This window comes from Astyanax mexicanus, chromosome 16 (assembly GCF_023375975.1).
Source record: "Astyanax mexicanus isolate ESR-SI-001 chromosome 16, AstMex3_surface, whole genome shotgun sequence".
Taxonomy (NCBI): domain Eukaryota; kingdom Metazoa; phylum Chordata; class Actinopteri; order Characiformes; family Acestrorhamphidae; genus Astyanax; species Astyanax mexicanus.
This window is the reverse complement of record NC_064423.1, coordinates 34,547,663-34,568,412: the sequence shown is the minus strand read 5'-3', so window position 1 is coordinate 34,568,412 and position 20,750 is coordinate 34,547,663. Positions and strand designations below refer to the sequence as shown.

Sequence of the window (20,750 nt, the reverse complement as noted above, 5' to 3'; positions counted from 1 at the left end):
GAGCTCCATTCAATACATTTCCTGAAATCCTAACTAATGCTCTTGTCCTTGAATGCCATCAAATCCTTAATCCTCACAGCAATGCTAATGCCAAAATCTAATAGAAAGCCTTCCCTGGAGAGTAGAGACCGCAGTTACCCCAACAAAAGCAGGATACACTTCTTTAAATAGCCGAAATTTCAGAGGAAACAATGAATGAATTTGTGTCACTATGGGTGTGCCATATTGTATCGTTCTCAATAATATCGCCAACATTTTTTAATATTGTGAACGATATTATACCCTGAAATATCGTGCCATATCACCCACCACTAATTATCACATCAGGGTGCTACTTTTTTTGCAGTTTTTTTTAGCAAAAGAAAAATTCACACTGTTCTCATTTCCCATTTTTTATCTACTAGAGACAGATAATATCTGTCCAGTATCATTTATTTGACTTTAATCCTGAATATATGGAGATATTTGGAGTGCATTATTATTAGTATCATGACATTCTGGATCATTGACTTCTGTTACAAATCTGATTAAATTCTTGTATTTTTTAATATCTCAGTAAGGGGTGTGCCATATCATATTGTATACAACGATAAAATGTATTTTTCATTTTGTTGCAGTAGTGTATTTTTTAAAATAATTTTTACATTTTTTTTTTAGTTTTGTCATATCGCCAAGAGTATCGTTAACGCGAAAATACCATAAAATATCATGATATTATTTTAGTGCCATATCGCCCACACCTATGTGTCACAATACTTTAGTCCATATTCTGTTGTTAAATATTCAGTTAAGAAGTAGGTGATGGGAGTGACAGGTTTAAGTTAAGGTCTCTATGGACCCTCACAGCATATTCAGTTTTAAGCCGTTTCTGTGTCACTCTCATTGTCCTGAATGTATTTTCCTGTAGACACTCATTGTGGTAAGTCATGCAGTCTGAATCTGGTCACTTCTTTCACTGTAAGATAAAACAAAAGTATTGAGTAAACATCAGTGTGCTTTGGAAAGAAAAGTTTTGCACTAGCTATGGTTAAGTCACGCAATGCTGCTCACAGGTGTTTACTCTTTACTGACAGTGACCAGATTCATCCAGCAGATCTGTGACTGACTTCTCTTTTATTGTTTAGTATTTCTTAAAAGCTTAAAAGTTGTAAATTAGGAAGTAAGTTTGAGAGAGCTCTCTCACTGTGTGACTAAAATACAAATTAAACCATAAATGTCTTGCTAAAACTTGAATTAATTTGATTAAAAAAGGGAAGTTTACACAGATCTCATTTTCTACAAGATAAGAGAGATAGATATCAATACACATAATGCATTAGTAGTATCATCACATTAATTATTGGATTATTGATGTCTGAAAAATAAAAAAACACTGCAATGTCTGTTTTTTAACAATATCGTGTTTTTTCTCCCAGTTTATCTGGCCAACTTTTCCACCCGTTCAGCTGCTAGCCAGTTGTATATTATCCATCACTAGTGATGCCACAACACAAGGGGGGTAAAGACTAGCACATGCCTCCTCTGATACATGTGAAGTCAGTCACTGCCTGTTTTCAAACTGTTGCTGATGTAGCATTGCCGAGTAGCATCACAGTGCGCTCGGAGGAAAGCGCAGCGACTCAGTTCTTATACATCAGCTCACAGACAAAGCCTTGTGCTGATCAACATCACCCTAGGAATGATGAGGGGAAAGAGCACCATCTACACACCCAGAGAGAGAGCAAGGCCAATTGTGCTCTCTCAGGGCTCTGGCAGCTGATGGCAAGCTGCATGACCGGGATTCAAACCAGGGATCTTCCGATCATAGTGACAGAGCCCAACAAAAAAGTATTAATGTTTTATACAAATTAAAATTATATGTTTTTTTCGCATTATTGATACTTTGCCTTATCCCTATTCCATACACTGGGGAATAAGAAGTTTGTTTTGACACAGTGTTTTTTACACTATTTCTCCATTTAATTCATAATAAATAATGTGCTTCTTCATCAAAGTTATCTTAATCTTAAAGCATTTTAGAGTCCCAGAACTACATATTCTTCCCACACACTTCCAGACTTAGACAGATATATTCATACACTTATATTCCATGCAGATGTCTGAGCTGTTTAGAGTTGAAAGAGTCGCTAAATAGACTTAATGTGCCTGAGCTTTCGGGTCGGCCCGTGTGCTTCTCAGGAGCTAATTAAAGGTCTCATTTTGAGCTGTGCTCTGTTTATTTAAGGCCTCTTTCTGCATCTATACAGCGATGTGAAGCTGACTAGCTCATAGACGAGTTTATGGCGACCCTGGTCACACAGAAGTATTCAGATCTGTGAGCTGAGATGCTGCGCATGGCTGTTCTGACCTCAGTCTCAGAGCTGAAAATGCAAAATGACAGAAATGAACAGAAACATGACTCTCAGCGGGAGAGGTGAAATATAAAGACTGGCCTTGATTCACCCTCCCCTGTTTAATTCACTGGATTGCGCAACTCCATTTCCTGTCTCCTCCACCTCGTCCAGTGTGTGCGTGCGCATGTGTGTGTGTGTGTGTGTGAGATGTGGGCAGGCTAAATGAGAGCCTTTTTTCTCTCTCTCCTCTTCCTCCTACACACTGTAAACTGTATTGGCAAGGTAGAAGTGCGTTCTCCCACCGGAAGCTGGTGGACTCAGCTCCGTTAGTGCAGGTCCATCTGTATAGTGTAGCTGAAAATGATTATTTCTGTCAATATTTATAGGCTTTTAAATCAACCAAAAGATATAAAAGATGGTCTGATGTGAAATTAAGCATTAGTAAGGCAGTTACCTACTTTAATATTGGATGAACAGCTGAACAATATTGGCAAAAACAGGCATTTTTCTCCAACTGAAGCCATGTCAGTTGTCCCACCCATTCAGCTGCTACTCAGCTCTATATCACCCATCATAAGTGATTCCACAACACGAGGAAGTTTAAGAAGACTAGCACATGCCTCCTCCGACACATGTGAAGTCACCAACAGCCTCTTTTCAAACTATTTCTGATGCACCATTGCTGAGTAGCATCACAGCACACTTAGAGGAAAGCTCTGTTCCGATACATGAGCTCACAGATGCATCGTGCTGATCAACATCACTCTTAGGAGTGATGAGGGGAAAGAGCGCCATCTACTGTCTCGGGGCTCCAGTAGCCGATGGCAAGCTGCATGACCGGGATTCGAACCAGCGATCTCCCGATCATAGTGGCAGCGCTTTAGACCGCTGGATCACTCGGAGCCTCACAAATGCTCAAAATAAAGGCTTTTATTAATAATATTACTTTGCATTTATTTTAACACCATATATGCTATAGGAGTGTGCATGATGGTTTTAGTTAATTCTAAGTTTCTACAGCATTATAAAAAATTTTTCTTATGTATATTGTAGTCTAGTTTGATAAGAAACCCTTTCTCTCTCAGGCTCAGGATCTATATGCTGGAAGTCAGGCAGCAGGGATGGGGATGGTCACGTTGCTGTATCTCTCAGCCTCAGTAGAGGAGAGACGTGTCTCTCAGTGAGTGAGCAGACATCCTAATGGAAGCTGACTCTCTCTGTAAATTGGAGGAGAGCGCTGGGGACACGTGCTGGATGAGTCCATGCAGCCTGCAGCAAGAGAGCCGTATCTGTGTGTATGTGTGTGTATCAGTGTGTGTACTGTCTGAATGGGAGGATGAGTTTGTGCAGGCTGGTATTACGAGGTGGTTCTGGCTTTCTCTGCTTTATGATTTGATTTGTTGGAGGAAAATACTGGTGTTGGGCATTGGGTAGAAATGACTGTGTTATTTTTCATTGTGCTTTCAGTGGCTGCATGTTGGTATCACTGTGGCATCACCTTTTCAGAGCACTGCAGGCTGGACTGGGTTACATCAGCACTCTAATAGACATGTTTTAAAAAGGTCTGGGGGAACATTTGAATTATTCTGTGGTTCTGCTGAAGAAAATTGTGTACAAGGAATGTCTCTTCTGCTTCCTGTTAAATTAGGTTTTCTATTTGCATTACATATTTTTTATGTCAGTACATGCAGTTTAGATATATTTTTGGATGTTCTTCACCTGTAACTATTCTACAAAATATATTATTTTTTTAATCAATTGTTCCTTCCATGTGCACACCGTATTTTTCGCACCATAAGGCGAAAAATTATAGAGACACTATAAAAACTTCTAATTCAGCAGGTCTTGCCGCTGGGTGGTGATGGGTGTGTAGCCAACTAAGTTAAGTAAAACTAAGCTAAGTAAACAAAACTGTAATAAAAAAAACTTTTTTAAAGTCAATCAAGCGCCGAAAGTTAATCTGCACAAATTTCTCTACTGAAAACTGTTTATTTGGGTGATTAAAAGGCTTCTGTTTATTTGCAGTAAGATTAGATCACCAATTTTCTGCAGCACTAAAGCTGGAGCATTAGCATAAGTGACTAACCGCTAGCAGTAAGCGGCTAATGCTGCCTGACAGTGCTACACTGAGGAACTGTGAGTGCTCCTGTAAGCCAGGGTGATATTAGCTAGCGTTTCCTCCCACATAGTTTATTTTAACACGGTACACGTGCAGACTACAGTCCAGTATACGCCCCTCTGAATGACAAAATAGCTAGCACATTAGCTGCTAATGCTAATGCTGCTCCAGCAGTGCTAGCCAGGGTTAGCAGCAGGCTACAGACTGATAATAGTCAACTCTGAACGGGGGAAATTGCGGTTAATGGCTAATTCTAACTAAACTGAAACTTCTGTATAACACTGTATTTCAGTGGAGTTGCTTTACGGCTCCTTATAATACCTGAATGGTAAAATTCATACATAATGCCCACTGGATTATAAGGGGCACTTTTTTGGGGAAATTTTTGGGAAAATTGAAGGATTTTAGTTGTGACTTACAGTGCGAAAAATACAGGGTGAGGCAACAGTTGTGACGGGAATAGCAATCCTTTATGAATAGCAGTGCTGAGGTAAATCAACAACTAAAATAGCACTGCTGAGGTAAATATATGATTCAAATGTCAAAGCATGGTTCTTGGAAGTTGAATCCGTTTTTTTTTTTTTTTAGTTATTGAAATACTTCTCTTGCTTTTAAACCTCAGCGCCTTTTAACATTTTAACTTGTGGTTTTTAGGCCAGCTCATGGGCAGTCCCGGGTTTTAATCTGAAGGACAATCAGTGTGTTCTGTTTTAAGGTTTTTAGTGTTTTGAGGGTTTTTAGGTTTTTAGGGGTTTCTCTCTGAATCATTGTGGAGTTTCCTCAGAAGGCTTGATGCTGATGTTAGTAGATGGCTGCCTGTTGATGAGTTCTCTGGCAGGAATGTAAATGTCATTTCTGATTCACGGATTTTGGTGGTAGGTCAGGGTTTTTTATGATGCGGGGAAATTTGGGCTCCCTGTGGTGGAGTCGTTAATATGCGCAGGACTTGATTATTAGGGTTTTATGGAGATTAGTTTGGATGATGGAGTTGATGATGGAGTCTTCATCTCTCCTCCCTCTCTGGCAGTTTCCTCCACTCTTTGTTCTGTTGTTCCGTCTGTAGCTTGCTTTTGTCCGCAGAACAAAGCTGGCAGATTATCATCACTCAGCTGTCATAATTCTTTGGGTTTTTAATTAATTTTCTCTTCAAAGCAGCTGAAGCTGTGCTCTTTTATTGTGCTTCTCTTCAGCTCTATAATATTCATCTGACAGCAACAAGAACGACATGTCCTTCCCCCAGGCCTGGACAGCAGGCCTCCAACCGTGGCATTGTGGGTAGTGCATACATTAATTTGGACATAGGTTTTAGGCAGGTGTGCACAGAATATTTGCCAACCATAATTATTTGTCCGAAAATGGCCGGGCGGTGTTCGGATGAATAAATGAAATTGCCAAATAATTAACACTTAATAATCACTAATTAGCTGTAAGTGATATTACTACAGTGCTTCCTCTAAAGTTAGTTTTGTCAGCAGCAGCACCAGCAGGCCCACATTTAGCAGCCCTGTGTACTAGAGGGCTGCTGTGTATGATGATGCTGTCTGGGAGTGAAGAAGAGAACCAGCAGGCAGACAAAAAAAAATGCCAGATTTAAGTTCATTTTTCTTATTTTCATTCTACTTGCACAATTTTAATGAAAGAAATGGTTTGTTCATAATTTGCTATGTTTTATTATGATTTTTTACTCCCTGAAAACACTGTTTGCTTACCAGCTGAAAGATATAAGCTGTACAGGACTAGGATAGTAATGAAACTTGAGCTAACTTAGCCCTATGACTTTCACTCACATGTGTCAAGAAAAATCGTTCACATTTAAATGAAGAGCACTACTGAGGTACATGTATAGCCCTATACGGATGGGATTAGTTTCTTAGGGGGTCCTGTGGTAATTTTCTCTGTTATGGAGGGTCTTCTGTGATTTTATTCCCGTCCAGAACGACCATGTTTGTGTTTTTCTCAGATGTCCTCTGAGAAAATACAGGCTGGATTATGTACTTCTGAATTATCAGGAGAATCTCTCGCTATTTTTAAGAAACTCCTGAAGACAGAGCTCTTCAAAGAGCACTTACTCTCTTAACACCTCTAACAAACGAACTACTTCTAACCTCAGTTCATTCTTCCCCTCCTTCACTCCCTTATCCCATTATCTCCCTTTGACCTCCTTTAGGCCCTATCTAAAGATGTTTTTACCTTCTATTACTTTTGTACGTCACTATTGTAAATCCAGATGCAAGAGTTTAATCACTGAGTGGAAGTGTGAAATATTTTTTTTGCAGACGCCCCCCTGAGAAACTAATCCCATCCAGAATGGGTTTATGACTAAAATAGCACTGCTGATATAAATCTATGATAAGACAAGCTCTACTGATGCTCTAGTGTACTTTGCTGGTATGTCTGCTGGAATATTAAAATGTTAAGTGTTTAATCAATATTTTTAAATTGTAGTTTTGAAAATTGTAATTTTGTCTTTACCTCAAACTACCTCACCTCACTGTATCTCACCACCTCGCAGTCATGTAGGCTAAACCCCGGGCTTACACAACCGAGCGTCATTATTAATGATGTGTAATTTATTGTCCATTAAACAGCAGCAGGAGCCAGAATGTTTCAAACTTAGTGACAAAACCCTCCTTTATCCCCAATGACAGGGCACAGGGTGAGGGCTTCATTAGCATATGTATGAGGGGGTGGGCCTCCTGCCAGGACGCTGTGATAGGCTGGCTCACGGCCTGTTTGCACCACCAGGCCCTTAGTACACTGGGGACCGGCAGCTGGGATCTACACACACACACACACACACATATTTAAATGCTAACCCCCCTGGAGTTTCCCATGCACCCCCGCTCTCCTAATCTTTTCTCAGTGACATCACTTCTGAAAGAGCTCTGGTTTGAGTGCTCTCCTCACGCTGCATGCTGGTCAATTATTCATGCACATGCTGAAGAAGCTCCGGCACACAGGAAGTTCTTAACACATCTATATGCTCTACTCTGTTTACCATGGCTTATCAGAGAGAGCTGTTACACTTCCTTTCTCTGATTTACTTATAAAGTGAGAAAATATGTATAAAGTGCGCTTACTCTTTTCACTTGTTTTACATCTGTATATCATTAGTTACACGCAGGAGTGTTGGTGAACTGGTTGTTGACAGTAATACAAGATAATGCAGGGCCATCAGGGAAAGCACCACCTCTCGTGAGCGTGCACTATGTCACTTTGTATGTAACTGTGACTAAGATAACTGTGACTTTTGGTGCATATTCATAAGTAAGTTACAGCAGATTATATCTGCTTTAATCAAGAGGATGTGCTCCTGAGAGAGGGTGCTTTTCATGGCTGGGGTGCTAAATTCGGCGCAACATTGCTAAGCCGACTGAGCAGTGAGTGGAAGTGGGGAGGGGGCAAAAACGTGCTCTACCAAATCTATATATGCAAAAAATAAAAATTAATATATGAATTCCTGATGCAGGCATAGTGGCACAGGTTGCAGCTGTTTCTAATCCTTTGTTTTTACCTCTGTGTTCAAGTAGAGCTCCCTCTAGAGTCCTGTGAGCGTCATAATTTTACAGTCCTAGCATTCCCATTCTCAGACAGTAGCAGAACTAGAAAGTAACTTTACTTCAGTATTAATAATTTAATACAGAAGCACAAAGATTGGACCGGTTCGACCAGTATAATGCTAATTCATCCTAATGTTGCACATATGATGTAATTACAGATACATGTTGCAAATCATGCACAACTAAAGTAAATTGTTATTTGATTTAAATTATCATTTATTCTTATTTTTCTGCTCCCTGTGTAATTCAGACTTCTGTACAGCTTTTTGATTGGCTGCATAGTTTCTGCTTAGCAACTTAGTTTTTTAATATAATTTTATTTTTTTATTTTAATATAATTTTATATTTTATCTCTTACACGGCCAATTACCCAACCCACTCATTAGGACTCCCTATCACTAGTGATGCCCCAACACACAGCGGCTCAGCTCCGGTACATCAGCTCACAGACGCCCTGTGCTGCAGACATCACCCAAGGAGCGATGTGGGGAGAGAGCGCCATCTACCCACCCGGAGGGGGCAAGGCCAATTGTGCTCCCTCTGAGTGCCGGCAGCTTGATGGCAAAGCTGCATGAGCGGGGGTTCGAACCTGCGACCTGCAGCGCTTTAGACCGCTGGACCACTCGGCGCCCCTGCAACAGAGTTTTTATCGGAAAATTAAATCTAAAATTTATTAGGTGCAAACGTTTTGGCACCCTTTTAATGTTAGAATGATAAAGCAACACCCTAGTCACCACCTATAGCAACAACCTAGGTACCACTAAATAACAGTGAGTTAGCCGAGATGTATGTCAGATTTAGTTTTATTAGTAAAAGGTCGCTCTCAAAACCTTAAAATCTGCCACCATCAGGTTCCTGACTGGAATGAAGTGTCTCTATACACCACTCCGGGTCTTACCCTGCTGTCAGGAGGGAACAGGAAGAGCAGGCGTTTAGGATGGAGACAGACACTGCAGCATATTTATGAAGCCGAGACTGACGCCTCATTACTTTACAGCTTATCCGTTAAAGCACTTCCCTCCCTCACGCTGCATGTATCTGAGCTGAGGAAACGAGCACAGTAAGCAAACACACACACACACACTCACTCAGACTACAGCCTGTAACTGTTACTGCAGTACAATAACGCAGCCTGCATTCAGCCCTGCAGCTGCAGATCCTCACTCCACACTAATCCTCTCAGGATGAGATTTTACTGCCTGCAGCAGCAGCTCAGCTCTGGAGCAACTCGTAACACACCTTTCAATCCTAATAGTAGCCTAGTTTTACTCAATTAACTCAATTAATTACTTAATTAAAGTACAGTGATGAACTGGCAGTCATTTGGCAAATTGCATGATGATCCATATTATGCACAATTATGCATATCTTCTGAATTTCTCTCATTTGACTCTCATTCTCTCATTTGAAAATAATAAAAATACATTTCCATAAATATTGTCTTTACATCAATATTACACAAATAATCTAGATGACCAAAAAATGAGCAGAAGCAATGGCTTTTTATATATTAAATTCCATTTAAGTAAATATGATTTTTTTGTTTGCTCCTCAGTAACGTCTTTAAGCTACTTTGGAGATACAAGGTTTTGTGTGACAGTGACAATATACACATTTTACTCATTACTGTATGTCAAAATGTTTGTGGATGTCCCTTATAATGAATGCATTTAGCTACTTTGAATGTCACTCTTTGCTGAAACAGGATGTTCAAATGCACACACACAGTTTGCCTAGTCCCTGTAGAGAAGTATTGCCAATAGAATAGGACTCTCGAGAGAATATAAACGGATAAATAAATCTGTTGGCACCATGCCTAATTCCAGGTGTGGGCTAGAGCGGTATAAAACCCTGCAGCACTGAGCTGTGGACTGTGTCTCATTACTTTTGTCCTAATTATTTTTTTTTACTTTTTTACTGCCAGTGAGCTAACTCATCATGTACAACACTGTGGTTCAATTCCTGGTCTGGGTGACTGTGTTGTGCTACACCAATAAGTGTCCTTGGGCAAGACACCTAATAGTACATGTCCCTATTCTCTGTAATAGGAATAACCTTAAAAATCACTGTGCTACATTCAGCTAGAATTCAGCCAAATTAAGCTAAAAGCAAATGCACAGTACTTATACTTTAGATGAGTATTAGAACTGTTGCATAAAAGTGCATATCCAAATTGACAAATGATAAGGAACATTAGCAATAGAAGACATTAAAAAAACACTTTGGGCAGGGCCTGAAGGAGGTCAAAGGTTAATAATGGAATAGAGAAGGGAAAGAGGGGGTAGGGAATGAGATACATTGCATTTAAAACATTTAAAATGTTTTGTATTGTATATAGAGCATCATTCCATTTTTGGATATTTTATAGGCTATGTCAATGTTACCAGGCTGAAATGACACAGATCTGATTTTGTCTGGGCTGTGTGTACATGACAAATCTGTTTCTTTTAAATTAGATTTGAAGCACTTTGTATATTGTAATTGTTCAATGGAAAACGAGTAGCTTCGTTTTCGTTGTCAACATTTCTTGATTTATGGACCAAAATAAATTCTCTAAATTGACCCTGAACTAAACTCATTTTACGGTGACTTCCATTAAAAGCTATAAAAGTTTCATGAGCTCTTTCCTGTAAAGTTCATTGGACCGCAATGGTATGTGGTCTTAGACTGTATATGTATATGAGGTGTAATACATATCTGAGTCGTGGGCAGGCAACTTAAATGCGAACAGGTAGATCACATCCCACGTGACTATTTGTCTGGTTACTAATTGATCTGATAGCTGTTCTTTTCATTGTTTTAAATTTGATGATGGATGAATGGCTCAGTGAAAATGCTCTACAGTCAGTAGTGATAACCTCACACTCTTGTGAGGAGAGGCAGTTGCCCCTCTTTCTGGCCTTTGCTGTAATCAGTAGTGAGTAATGAGCTAACTGGGACTGGATTGTGTTTCTCTGAGGGAAATTAGGCTCTTGAGCGTCTCTCGGCTCTCAGTCCTCTCTCTGTGAGCCGTAAGATCACAGACAAAACAGCTCTTCTCCTTCAAATGGTGCCTCTTTCCAGCTCATTCCATCCCTGTCACCTCCGCTTACACTGTGAGTACATCTCCCAGCAGCCCGCTGTGGACTGGCACCTCCGGGTAAACAGGCCTCTCTCACTCAGGGCTTTTACATTACCTCCCCTGTCACAATCCAGGAGGTACGATTACACTCTGCCTTTTCACTTCAGGAGCACTTTTATTTGTTCAGATATTGAGGCAGTGTGTAGAGCTGTTACGGTCAGTGCTGGATAATAAGGTTAGTTAGGGATACATTTTTATTAGTACTTTTATTAGACTATAAAGCGCATTGTATTCATAAGGCGCCCTATCAATTAACATCTTATTTCTGGTCTATTTTCATACATAAGGTGCACCAGATTATAAGGCACATTTTTAGCAACACTAGTAAGGAACAGGGGTGTCGCCATGTTTTTCTTCTAATTTAGCAGGTTTTGCCACTGAATGGATGTTAATCTACACATATTTCTCTCCTGAAAACTGTTTATTTGGTTGAGTAAAGCTCTTCTTTTTATTTACAATAAACTTAGATTTCCAGTATTTTAGTTAGCACAGATAGCAGCAGCGCTAGTCACAGTTAGCGCTAGTAAATGCCACCCAACAGCACTACACTGAGGAACCTTGAGTGTTCTGGTAAACCAGGGCGTTATCAGCTAGCGGGATTGCAGACTACAGTCCAATATACTCCCTCTGAAGGGAAAAAGAGCTAGCTCTTAGCACTGTAAGTGGCTAATGCTAACACTGCTCCAGCCTTGGTGCTGGAGAAGCTTCACTAAAACTCCTGTATAAAGCTGCACTTCATCGTAGTGGCTTTACTCCTCCTTAATACCTGTCTATTAGAATTTATACATTTCCAGTGACTGACAGCCGGGCTTATCGCTGAGAATATGATTAAGGTTGCTGTAAAAAGGCTGCATTATTTGGCCACACCCACTTCTTTGGTGTGAATTCTTTGGTTCCTTTAAATGTGACTTCTTCCACATCCTCAACCATTTCTTTAAAACTGTTTCCAGGCCTACTCAGCTGATTAGAGTAGAGCTGTGTAGTGAAGGGACCATGTAGTGGAAAAGAACACATAGGAAAAGGTTCACCACATTGCAGATCATGAGTAGGGAATCATAACTGGTCACCCGCAGCTACGTCAGGACTTCATGCTCCTGCAGCTGGAGTGCTCAGGGAGTTCTGGAAGGAGGTTATAATCTAAAGCCAGTGCAGAACTAAAGAAGCCAAGTTCAGATACCAAACATGCCTCGGCTCACTGTGTTTTTGGTAAGGAGAGGGTGAATTTCAGAACCATTGCTTTAAGGCAGCATTACGTTGAGTATTTTGTGTATAATGGCGATGTACACTAAGTAGTGTGAGTGAACTGAAACCTGCGGGTTCAGAAGTGTGTGTTGAGGGGGAGGGTTGGATTTTTCACAAGGGGACGTTTCACAGCTGTTTGCGTATGTTTGGTAGCGTGACCCATTTTCACAGGAAACCAACAGGAATGTGCATTGTGCTCTCTCACAGTCTGCCTCTATCTGCTAGTCTCTCTTTCACTCTCTCTTTCTCTTTTTCTCTTCCTTTCTCTCTCTCTCTCTCTCTCTCTGTATCTTTCTCTCTGTCTCACTCTCTCTATTTCTCTCTGTCTCACTCTCTCTATTTCTCTGTCTCACTCTCAATTTCTCTGTTTCACTCTCTCTCTCTTATTGTCTCTCAACATCTGTCTTTGTCTCTCTCTGTCTCACTCTCCTTCTATATCAGTGTCTCTCTTTCTCTCTCTGTCTCTCTTATTATCTCTCTGTCTCTCACTCACTGTCTTTCTCTCAGTCTCTCTCTTTATATCTCACTGTCTGTCTTTCTCTCTCACTGTCTGTTTCTATCTGTCTCACTCTGTCTCAATGTCCTTCTCTCACTGTCTCTGATTCTTTCTTTCTGTCTCACTCTCTCTCTCTATCTCAGTGTCTCTCTCTCTCTCTTTCTCTCTCTCTCTATCTCACTGTTTATTTCTGTCTTACTCTCTCTCTATCTCAATGACTCTTTTTCTTTCTCTCTCTCTATCTATCTGTTTCTCTTTTTTCTTTTTTTTCTCACTCTATATCTCACTGTTCCTCTTTCTCTTTCTCTGTCTCTCTCTTTCTCACTGTCTCTGTTTCTTTCTCTCTGTCTCACTCTCTCTTTCACTGTCTCTGTTTTGCTCTCTTTTCTCTCTCTCTCTCTCTCTCTCTCTCTCTCTCTCTCTCTCTCTTTCACACAAACACATCATTCATTTATCTAAACCTGTTGTGTCATAAGGACCAACACTGGTATCAGATCATCTCTGATCTTTCCTTGGTCAGGGTCTTTGGACAGCAGTATGTACATTGATACCTTAGGTAATGACCTAAAGACACACACTTGTATACGTTGTGAGGTGTTATCTTGTAAACGAGGTTGACCACTGGTCAGCATGCTCATGGCAAGGCAATATGAATTATGTGACTTGGTGCAAGGGTGGCTGATAGTGGGTGGCAGATAGATGGGACATTCCATGTTGTGGGACATGATACTAGTTCTTGTCTTTTGACCTTTTGCATATCAGGGTAATTTGCTCTTTCTGAATTGCCATCAGCTATCTAAATTAGTTTTTAGAAGGTTTTCACTGTTGTGTTACATTATAGATTAATAATGTAGTCTTAGAGGTGCACTATTAGTGCACTGATGACACAGACGTGCGAATGCATAAAAATGTACACTCAGCTTGCCAAATTAAAGTAGAGTGCTCTTGTAGTTTGGCGAGTTGCTTTTCCGGGTGTTGTGCTGAATTCTACCTCTGTGCCAGAATTCAAATCCCTTTTGCAGAACAAGTGTAAGAGAGGTTTTTTATTTCGGTTTATAAATGCTGGTTAATCTACAGTAACAGTAATTTGTTTTAAATCTAAGGACACATTGTCTTAACTTCCTGTAATTGATTTGAAAATCTGAACCAACTAGAAAAGTGTTTTAATACTGCAAACAAACAGAACCCTGGTTCAGTAGATCTGTCTTCTGTTTGGCTGCAAGTTTGCATCATCTGCCTTTAGCACATTCCAGTCAGGCCTGTGGTCTCCATGCAGTCTCTGTATTAAACAGCAGCATAGCTTTTATTCAGCACCTGGAGCTGCTCGCCCTCGATAAGACCAGAACTCAGGCTCTAGCTTCTGTGCTGGAAACTCTGGAACTGCAATGGATGCGAGTGAGAGGTGGAAGGGCCTGTTTGAGCACTTTTGGTTTTAAATTGTGAGTCTATCTTTTTAGAGAAGCTCTTTTATTAATTTGATTACATTTTGTTTTAGTAGTTTTAGTTAAAAAAATTATAAGTGTTTCTTTTAATTAATTACAGGAATAATGAAAAAGAGTAACCTAGCAAAGACAATACACTGGTAAAATTATTTCTGACTCAGGAGAATAAAAAAAAAAATCTCCAAATGTATTAAAAAATTTCACTTTTATATTGATAAGACCTACATTATTCAGTTTTCCTTTGTTCACAAAACACTGATTTGATCAAGATATCAATAAACACTTGTTTTAGGTCTAAATTTAAGGTGTAAAAAAATTACAAACCAATGTATTAAGAGAAATAAAATATGAGTGTTCTGTTTTTAAACCAGTTGTGTGGGCCTTCATTACATGAATACCTGCTGGACAAATACTAAAAGAGCAAAATTTCCTAATGGTTAATGGAAAATCATTGTAAAGGGGATTATTCTGCAAGGCTTTACACTGATGGTGAGTTTAGTTCACCTTGTAATTGTAGTGTGGGCGTGTCTTATGCAAATTAACTACAGTTCTGTGAATATTGAGTGTACTATAAAACATCTAATATAAAACTAGCTTGCAGGTATATACAGTATGGCACTCTGACAACAAATATATATTTTCTACATATCTATTTCAAATGAGAACAAAATACATTTTGGGGTATTTCTATTGTTCTATCAGTCAAAAGGGTCTGATATCCTCATGAAATACCAGACTTATATTAGATCAAATGCTAAAAACATTCATTTTTAAACAATTCTGTGGATCTTCAATACTCTTAAAACTGCTGTGTTTGTGAGTGCTACCCATTACAAATTGCACATTTTATTCATTTACCTGTTTCTAAGCTAAATAGAAAAATGAAGTGAAATAACACAAAAGTAATATTCTGTTTTTAGACAAATTGTGGTGGCCTTCAATACTTGAAGACCTGCTGGACAAATACTAAAAAAGCAAAATTTCCTAGTGTATGGGAGGACTCATTGTAGAGGGGGTTGCTGTGCTGAGTTGTTACACTGATGGTGAGCTTGGTGCACCTGGTGACATGGGCTGGTGGGTGTGTCATATGCAAATTAGGTGTGGCTTTTCTATACAGTTGCTACTTGCTGTTACAAATAAAAAAAAAATAGAGCATTCTAATATCACAAAACACATTAATCCTATGTTTGTGATTGATGGTTTCACCCCAAGTAACAGTTATGAATTGCTTCTTTTATTAATTAACCTGTTTCTGAGTTATGTTGGTTTCCATTAACATTAACCATTAACTTCAGGAACTCAGAAACAGGTCAATGTATAAAAGCTGTAATTCATAACTCTTACTGTGGGTGCAAACTATCACTCACAAACACAGGAGTTATTTGTTATTACTTATTTCTGATATTAGAATGCTCTTTTTTACTGTCGGTTTATGTGTGATAGCAAGTAGCAATTGTATAAAAAAGCCACACTCAATTTACATATGAGAAATATATGGAGTTAGTGAAGAAATTATTGCCAAATTGAAAAGCCAACATTACCATGGGGAAATGTAAAGGTAATTCACAAAATTTGTTTTTCCTCCATAACATTCTAAATATGTGCCAAAAACTGCAAATCCGCTCTTATGTTAGTTATAATATTTATTAAAAGAAAACAGAAATGAAGTCCTTTTTTTAGACCAGGTCTGTGGGCCTTCATTGCATGAAGACCTGCTGGACAATGTCTAAAAGAGCAAAATTTCCTAGTACACAGCAGGAACTCATTCTAGAGGGATTGTTCTGCATAGTTGCTACACTGATGGTGAGCTTGGAGTAGCTTGTAAATCAGTCTAGTGGGCATGTCTTATTCAAATTAGACATTATTTATTCTAAGCTCATAAACCGCAGTCTCAAGGGGGAAAATTGTTCTGATATCTGAAACCCCAAAAATCCTGTGCAAACATACTCAACTCTTATAGGGCTTAGAAATATGTGTAAACTATTTAAAGAACAAAAACAAATTCTACTTTTCAACCATTTGTGAAGGTCTTCAATTTCTGAAGATCTGCTGAACAAATACTAAAAGAACAAAATTTCCTGCTGTACTCTGGGAACTCAGTGTAAAGGGGATTGTTCTGCAAGTTGTTACGTTAATGGTGAGCTTGGTCCAGCTTGTGAATGGTTTGGTGGGCGTCATATGCAAATTAGGCATGATTTATCCTTAGCTCATAATAAACAGCAAACTTACAGTGATAAAACTGTTCTGACATCAGAAAATCCCAAAAATCATGTGTAAATCTGCCTAATTCTAACATATTTACGATATATATAAATCTATAAATTATCCTTACATATAAATTACCCTTACAGCAAAATGTCCTATCTATTCCGGCGCGAGTGGCTGCCTGTTCCAGTAGCTCTGTCTCCTTTGTGTGTTTTTTCAAGTTTTTTACGTTTATTTATCGTCTCTGTGCTACTACACACGTCTAGTGTGCATCTTATTTATATCCTAAGGATATTTTTAGTGTATAATTTCATTTTATTTTTTATTTTGTTGTATTTATATGTATCATTTATATATATATATATATATATATATTTTTTTTTTATCCATCCATCCATCCATCCTCTGGGAACTCAGTGTAGAGGGGACTGTTCTGCAAGTTGTTACGTTAATGGTGAGCTTGGTCCAGCCTGTGAATGGACTGTTGGGCGTGTCATATGCAAATGAGCCATTAAAAAAATTAGCTCATAAAACAGGATAAAACAATAAACTTGCAATGAAAAAAGTGATTGTACTATTAAAAAACCAACAAATCCTGTGTAAGTTTAATATTAACTGGATAAGAAAAAAACAGGTTCTGCTTTTAAACCAGTTGTGTGGGCCTTCAACTTTTGAAGACCTGCAGGACAAATACTAAAAGAGCAAAATTTCCTACTGTACTCTGGGAACTCAGTGTAGAGGGGATTGTTCTGCAAGTTGTTACATTGATGGTGAGCTTGGTCCAGCCTGTGAATGGTCAGGTGGGCGTGTCATATGTAAATTAGCCATTCAAAATTCTTTTTTAGCTCATAAAACAGGGTAAAACAATAAACTTGCAATAAAGAAGCGATTGTAATATGAGAAAACCAGGAAACCCTGTATAATTTTAATATTTACTAGAATAAGAAAATCAGTTCTGTTTTTAAACCAGTTATGGGTGTTTTCAACTTCTGAAGACTTGCTAGACAAATACTAAAAGAGCAAAATTTCCTGCCGTACTCTGGAAACTCAGTGTAGAGGGGTTACGTTATTGGCGAGCTTGGTCCAGCTTGTGAATGGACTGGTGGTCGTGTCATATGCAAATTAACTCATAATACAGAACAAATCATAAACTTACACTGAAAAAGATTTGGCAGTATTAGAAAATCCAGAAATCCTGTATAGATTTTTAATATTTAATAGAAAAGAAAATCAGGATCTGCTTTTAAACCAGTTGTGGGAGGCCTTCATTATATGAAGACCTGCTGGACAAATACTAAAAGAGCAAAATTTCCTAATATAAAACAGTAACTCATTGTAGAGGGGATTGTTCTGCAGGTTTCTACACTGATGGTGAGCATGGTGGGCGTGTCCTATGCAAATTAAGCATTCAAAATTTGTTCAAAGCTCATAATACAGCATAAAACACCAAACTTACAATGAGAAAGTTTTTGTAATATAAAAAAAAAAACAGAAGTCCAGTGTAGATCTGCACAGTTAATAACACAGCTTTGATTTGTATGTGTAATTGATCTGTTACACATTGGGTTAATGTTTATTAAATGGGCCGTGGGTGTGTCCTATGCAAATTGGGTGTGGCTTTTCTATACAACTGCTATTTGCTGTTACATATAAACATCAAACCAACTGTGAAAAGCAGATTCTAATATTGGAAAACTGTTAAATAGCATGTGTGCATTGATTTGAGCTGTTTAAGATTTATGTACGGATTTAATGTCTATTAAGAGAATACACAAATTAAGTTCTGTTTTTAAACCAATTGTGTGGGCCTTCGTTAAATGAAGACCTGCTGGACAAATCAAGTCAAGTCAAGTAGTTTTATTGTCAATACTGCATATGTACAGGACATACATAGAATTGAAATTACGTTACTCTCCTTCCCAATTTTACAGCAAGTACAGATAATGGATAATAAAGAAAAATAAAGAAAAAGGGGAGACACTATGTGTACAATACAGCAGCAGGGACACAGACATACATGAGACAGAACAAGGTGCAGTAGTGGTGGGGGTGAAATAGATATATAAATAGAAATAAAAAGAAATAAATATATAATCTAAATCTAAATGAGTGGGAGACACTATATGTACAATACAACAAAAACACAATAGACATTTGTGAGACAGAAGATAATAGTGCAATATTAATGGTGATTAAGATCAAGTGACAATATAAATAGAACCCGTATAACAGTAGTGCAATGTTGTATCTAGCTTAAGGCTGGTAAAGTTCTTAAAGTTCCCAGTTCTTGGGGAATTAAAGTGTGTATGACAGTGCAGCGTAACAGTAGTGCAGGTATTGGGTGTGTAGTGCAGGTCCTTTTACAAAAGTTACAGTACTGTGTGTGTTCTAGTGCAGAGTTTCAGTACTGTGTTGGTGGGAGGATGTGGGGTCAGGATGATGAGAGTGTGTGTGCTGTGGGCAGGATTGGGATGGGGGGTAGTGCGGGAAGAGAGTTCAGCATCCTCACAGCCTGATGGATGGGGCTGTCTCGCAGTCTGCTGGTCCTAGACCCGAGACTCCGCAGTCTTCTCCCTGATGGCAGCAGGCTGAAGAAGCTGTGTAGTGGGTGGGAGGGATCTCCTGCCAGACGGAGGGCTTTCCGCGTGAGGCGGGAGCTGTACAGGTCCTGAAGGGAGGGGAGAGAGGTGCCAACGATCTTCTCAGCTGCTCTCACGATGCGCTGGAGGGTCCTGCGGCAGGATGCTGTGCAGGCCCCGTACCACACGGTGAAACAGCTGGTCAGGATGCTCTCGATGGCCCCTCTGTAGAAAGTGGTCATGATGCGGGCGGGGGTTCCAGCTCTTCTCAGCTTGCGGAGAAAGTAGAGACGCTGGTTTGCCTTCCTGGCCAGTGATGCTGAGTTGGTGCTCCAGGAGAGGTCCTCTGTGACGTGCACACCCAGGAACTTGGTGCTGCTCACCCTCTCCACAGCAGTTCCGTTGATGGACAGAGGAGTGTGCAGTGTGTGAGTTCTCCTGAAGTCCACAACAATCTCCTTAGTCTTCTCTGTGTTCAGAGAGAGATTGTTGTGTTTGCACCAGGAGGCCAGGCGGCTCACCTCGCTCCTGTAGTGTGACTCATCGTTGTTGCTGATGAGACCCACCACCGTCGTGTCATCCGCAAACTTGACGAAGAGGTTGGAGGTGTGTTCTGGTGTGCAGTCGTGGGTCAGCAGAGTGAACAGGAGGGGGCTCAGTACACATCCTTGGGGAGCCCCTGTGTTCAATGTGGTGATGCTGGATGTGTTGCTGCCAACCCGCACTGCCTGTGGTCTACCAGTCAGGAAGTCCAACAGCCAGTTGCACAGGGAAGTGCTCAGCCCCAGACTGTCCAGTTTGTGTATGAGCTGTTGGGGGATGATTGTGTTGAATGCTGAACTGAAGTCAACAAACAGCATTCTGACGTAGGTGTCTTTCTTGTCCAGGTGTGTGAGGGCTGAGTGGAGAACAGTGGAGATGGCATCATCGGTCGAGCGATTTGACCGATATGCAAACTGGTAGGGGTCCAGGGAGGAGGGGAGTGAAGACTTGATATGGTGCATGACTAGTCGTTCGAAGCACTTCATGAGGATGGGGGTGAGTGCAACCGGACGATAGTCGTTGAGACAGGATGGCGATGCCTTCTTAGGGACAGGGATGATGGTGGTGGCTTTGAAGCATGTGGGAACCACCGCCTGACTCAGAGAGGTGTTGTAGATGTCCGTATAAACCTCTGCGAGTTCCCAGGCACAGTCCTTCAGCACACGACCAGGAATGTTGTCAGGTCCAGGAGATTTTCGAGCATTGATCCTGCTGAATGCTCTCCTCACACTGTCTTGGGAGAGCGTTAGCACCTGGTCACCAGGAGGAGGGATGGATTTCTGGGCGGGTGTGTTGTTGAGTGGCTCAAACCTTGCGAAGAATCCATTCAGGTCGTTCAGCAGAGATGTGTCGCTGTTGCAGGTCTGTGGATGGGGTTTGTAGCCTGTGATAGACTGAATCCCTTGCCACAGGTTCCGTGTGTCTCTGCTGTCGCTGAAGCGTTGGGATATCTTCTTGGAGTACTGCCTCTTAGCTTTCCTGATGCCGCGGGACAGGTTGGCCCTGGCTGTCCTCAGGCCTGCCTGGTCTCCAGCTGTGAAGGCTGCATTTCTAGCCTTCAGGAGCTTGTGGACCTCTCCTGTCAGCCATGGCTTCTGATTAGCCCGAACA

The 20,750-nt window shown here is 40.2% G+C and overlaps 1 protein-coding gene and 6 non-coding genes across 11 annotated transcripts in view; 1 reads left to right on the top strand and 6 right to left on the bottom strand.

Annotated features, from left to right (window-relative positions):
• Positions 1–20,750, top strand: part of dennd5a (DENN/MADD domain containing 5A) — a 94,146-nt gene that overhangs the window by 5,648 nt on the left and 67,748 nt on the right. The window lies entirely within an intron of this gene.
• LOC125782324 (U7 small nuclear RNA) lies at positions 14,689–14,745 on the bottom strand. The gene has a single exon (XR_007424942.1). It is a non-coding gene; the product is annotated as a U7 small nuclear RNA (small nuclear RNA).
• LOC125782323 (U7 small nuclear RNA) lies at positions 15,243–15,299 on the bottom strand. The gene has a single exon (XR_007424941.1). It is a non-coding gene; the product is annotated as a U7 small nuclear RNA (small nuclear RNA).
• Positions 16,003–16,059, bottom strand: LOC125782326 (U7 small nuclear RNA). Its single transcript, XR_007424944.1, has one exon. It is a non-coding gene; the product is annotated as a U7 small nuclear RNA (small nuclear RNA).
• Positions 17,175–17,231, bottom strand: LOC125782345 (U7 small nuclear RNA). Its single transcript, XR_007424962.1, has one exon. It is a non-coding gene; the product is annotated as a U7 small nuclear RNA (small nuclear RNA).
• Positions 17,493–17,549, bottom strand: LOC125782330 (U7 small nuclear RNA). Its single transcript, XR_007424947.1, has one exon. It is a non-coding gene; the product is annotated as a U7 small nuclear RNA (small nuclear RNA).
• Positions 17,776–17,832, bottom strand: LOC125782343 (U7 small nuclear RNA). The gene has a single exon (XR_007424960.1). It is a non-coding gene; the product is annotated as a U7 small nuclear RNA (small nuclear RNA).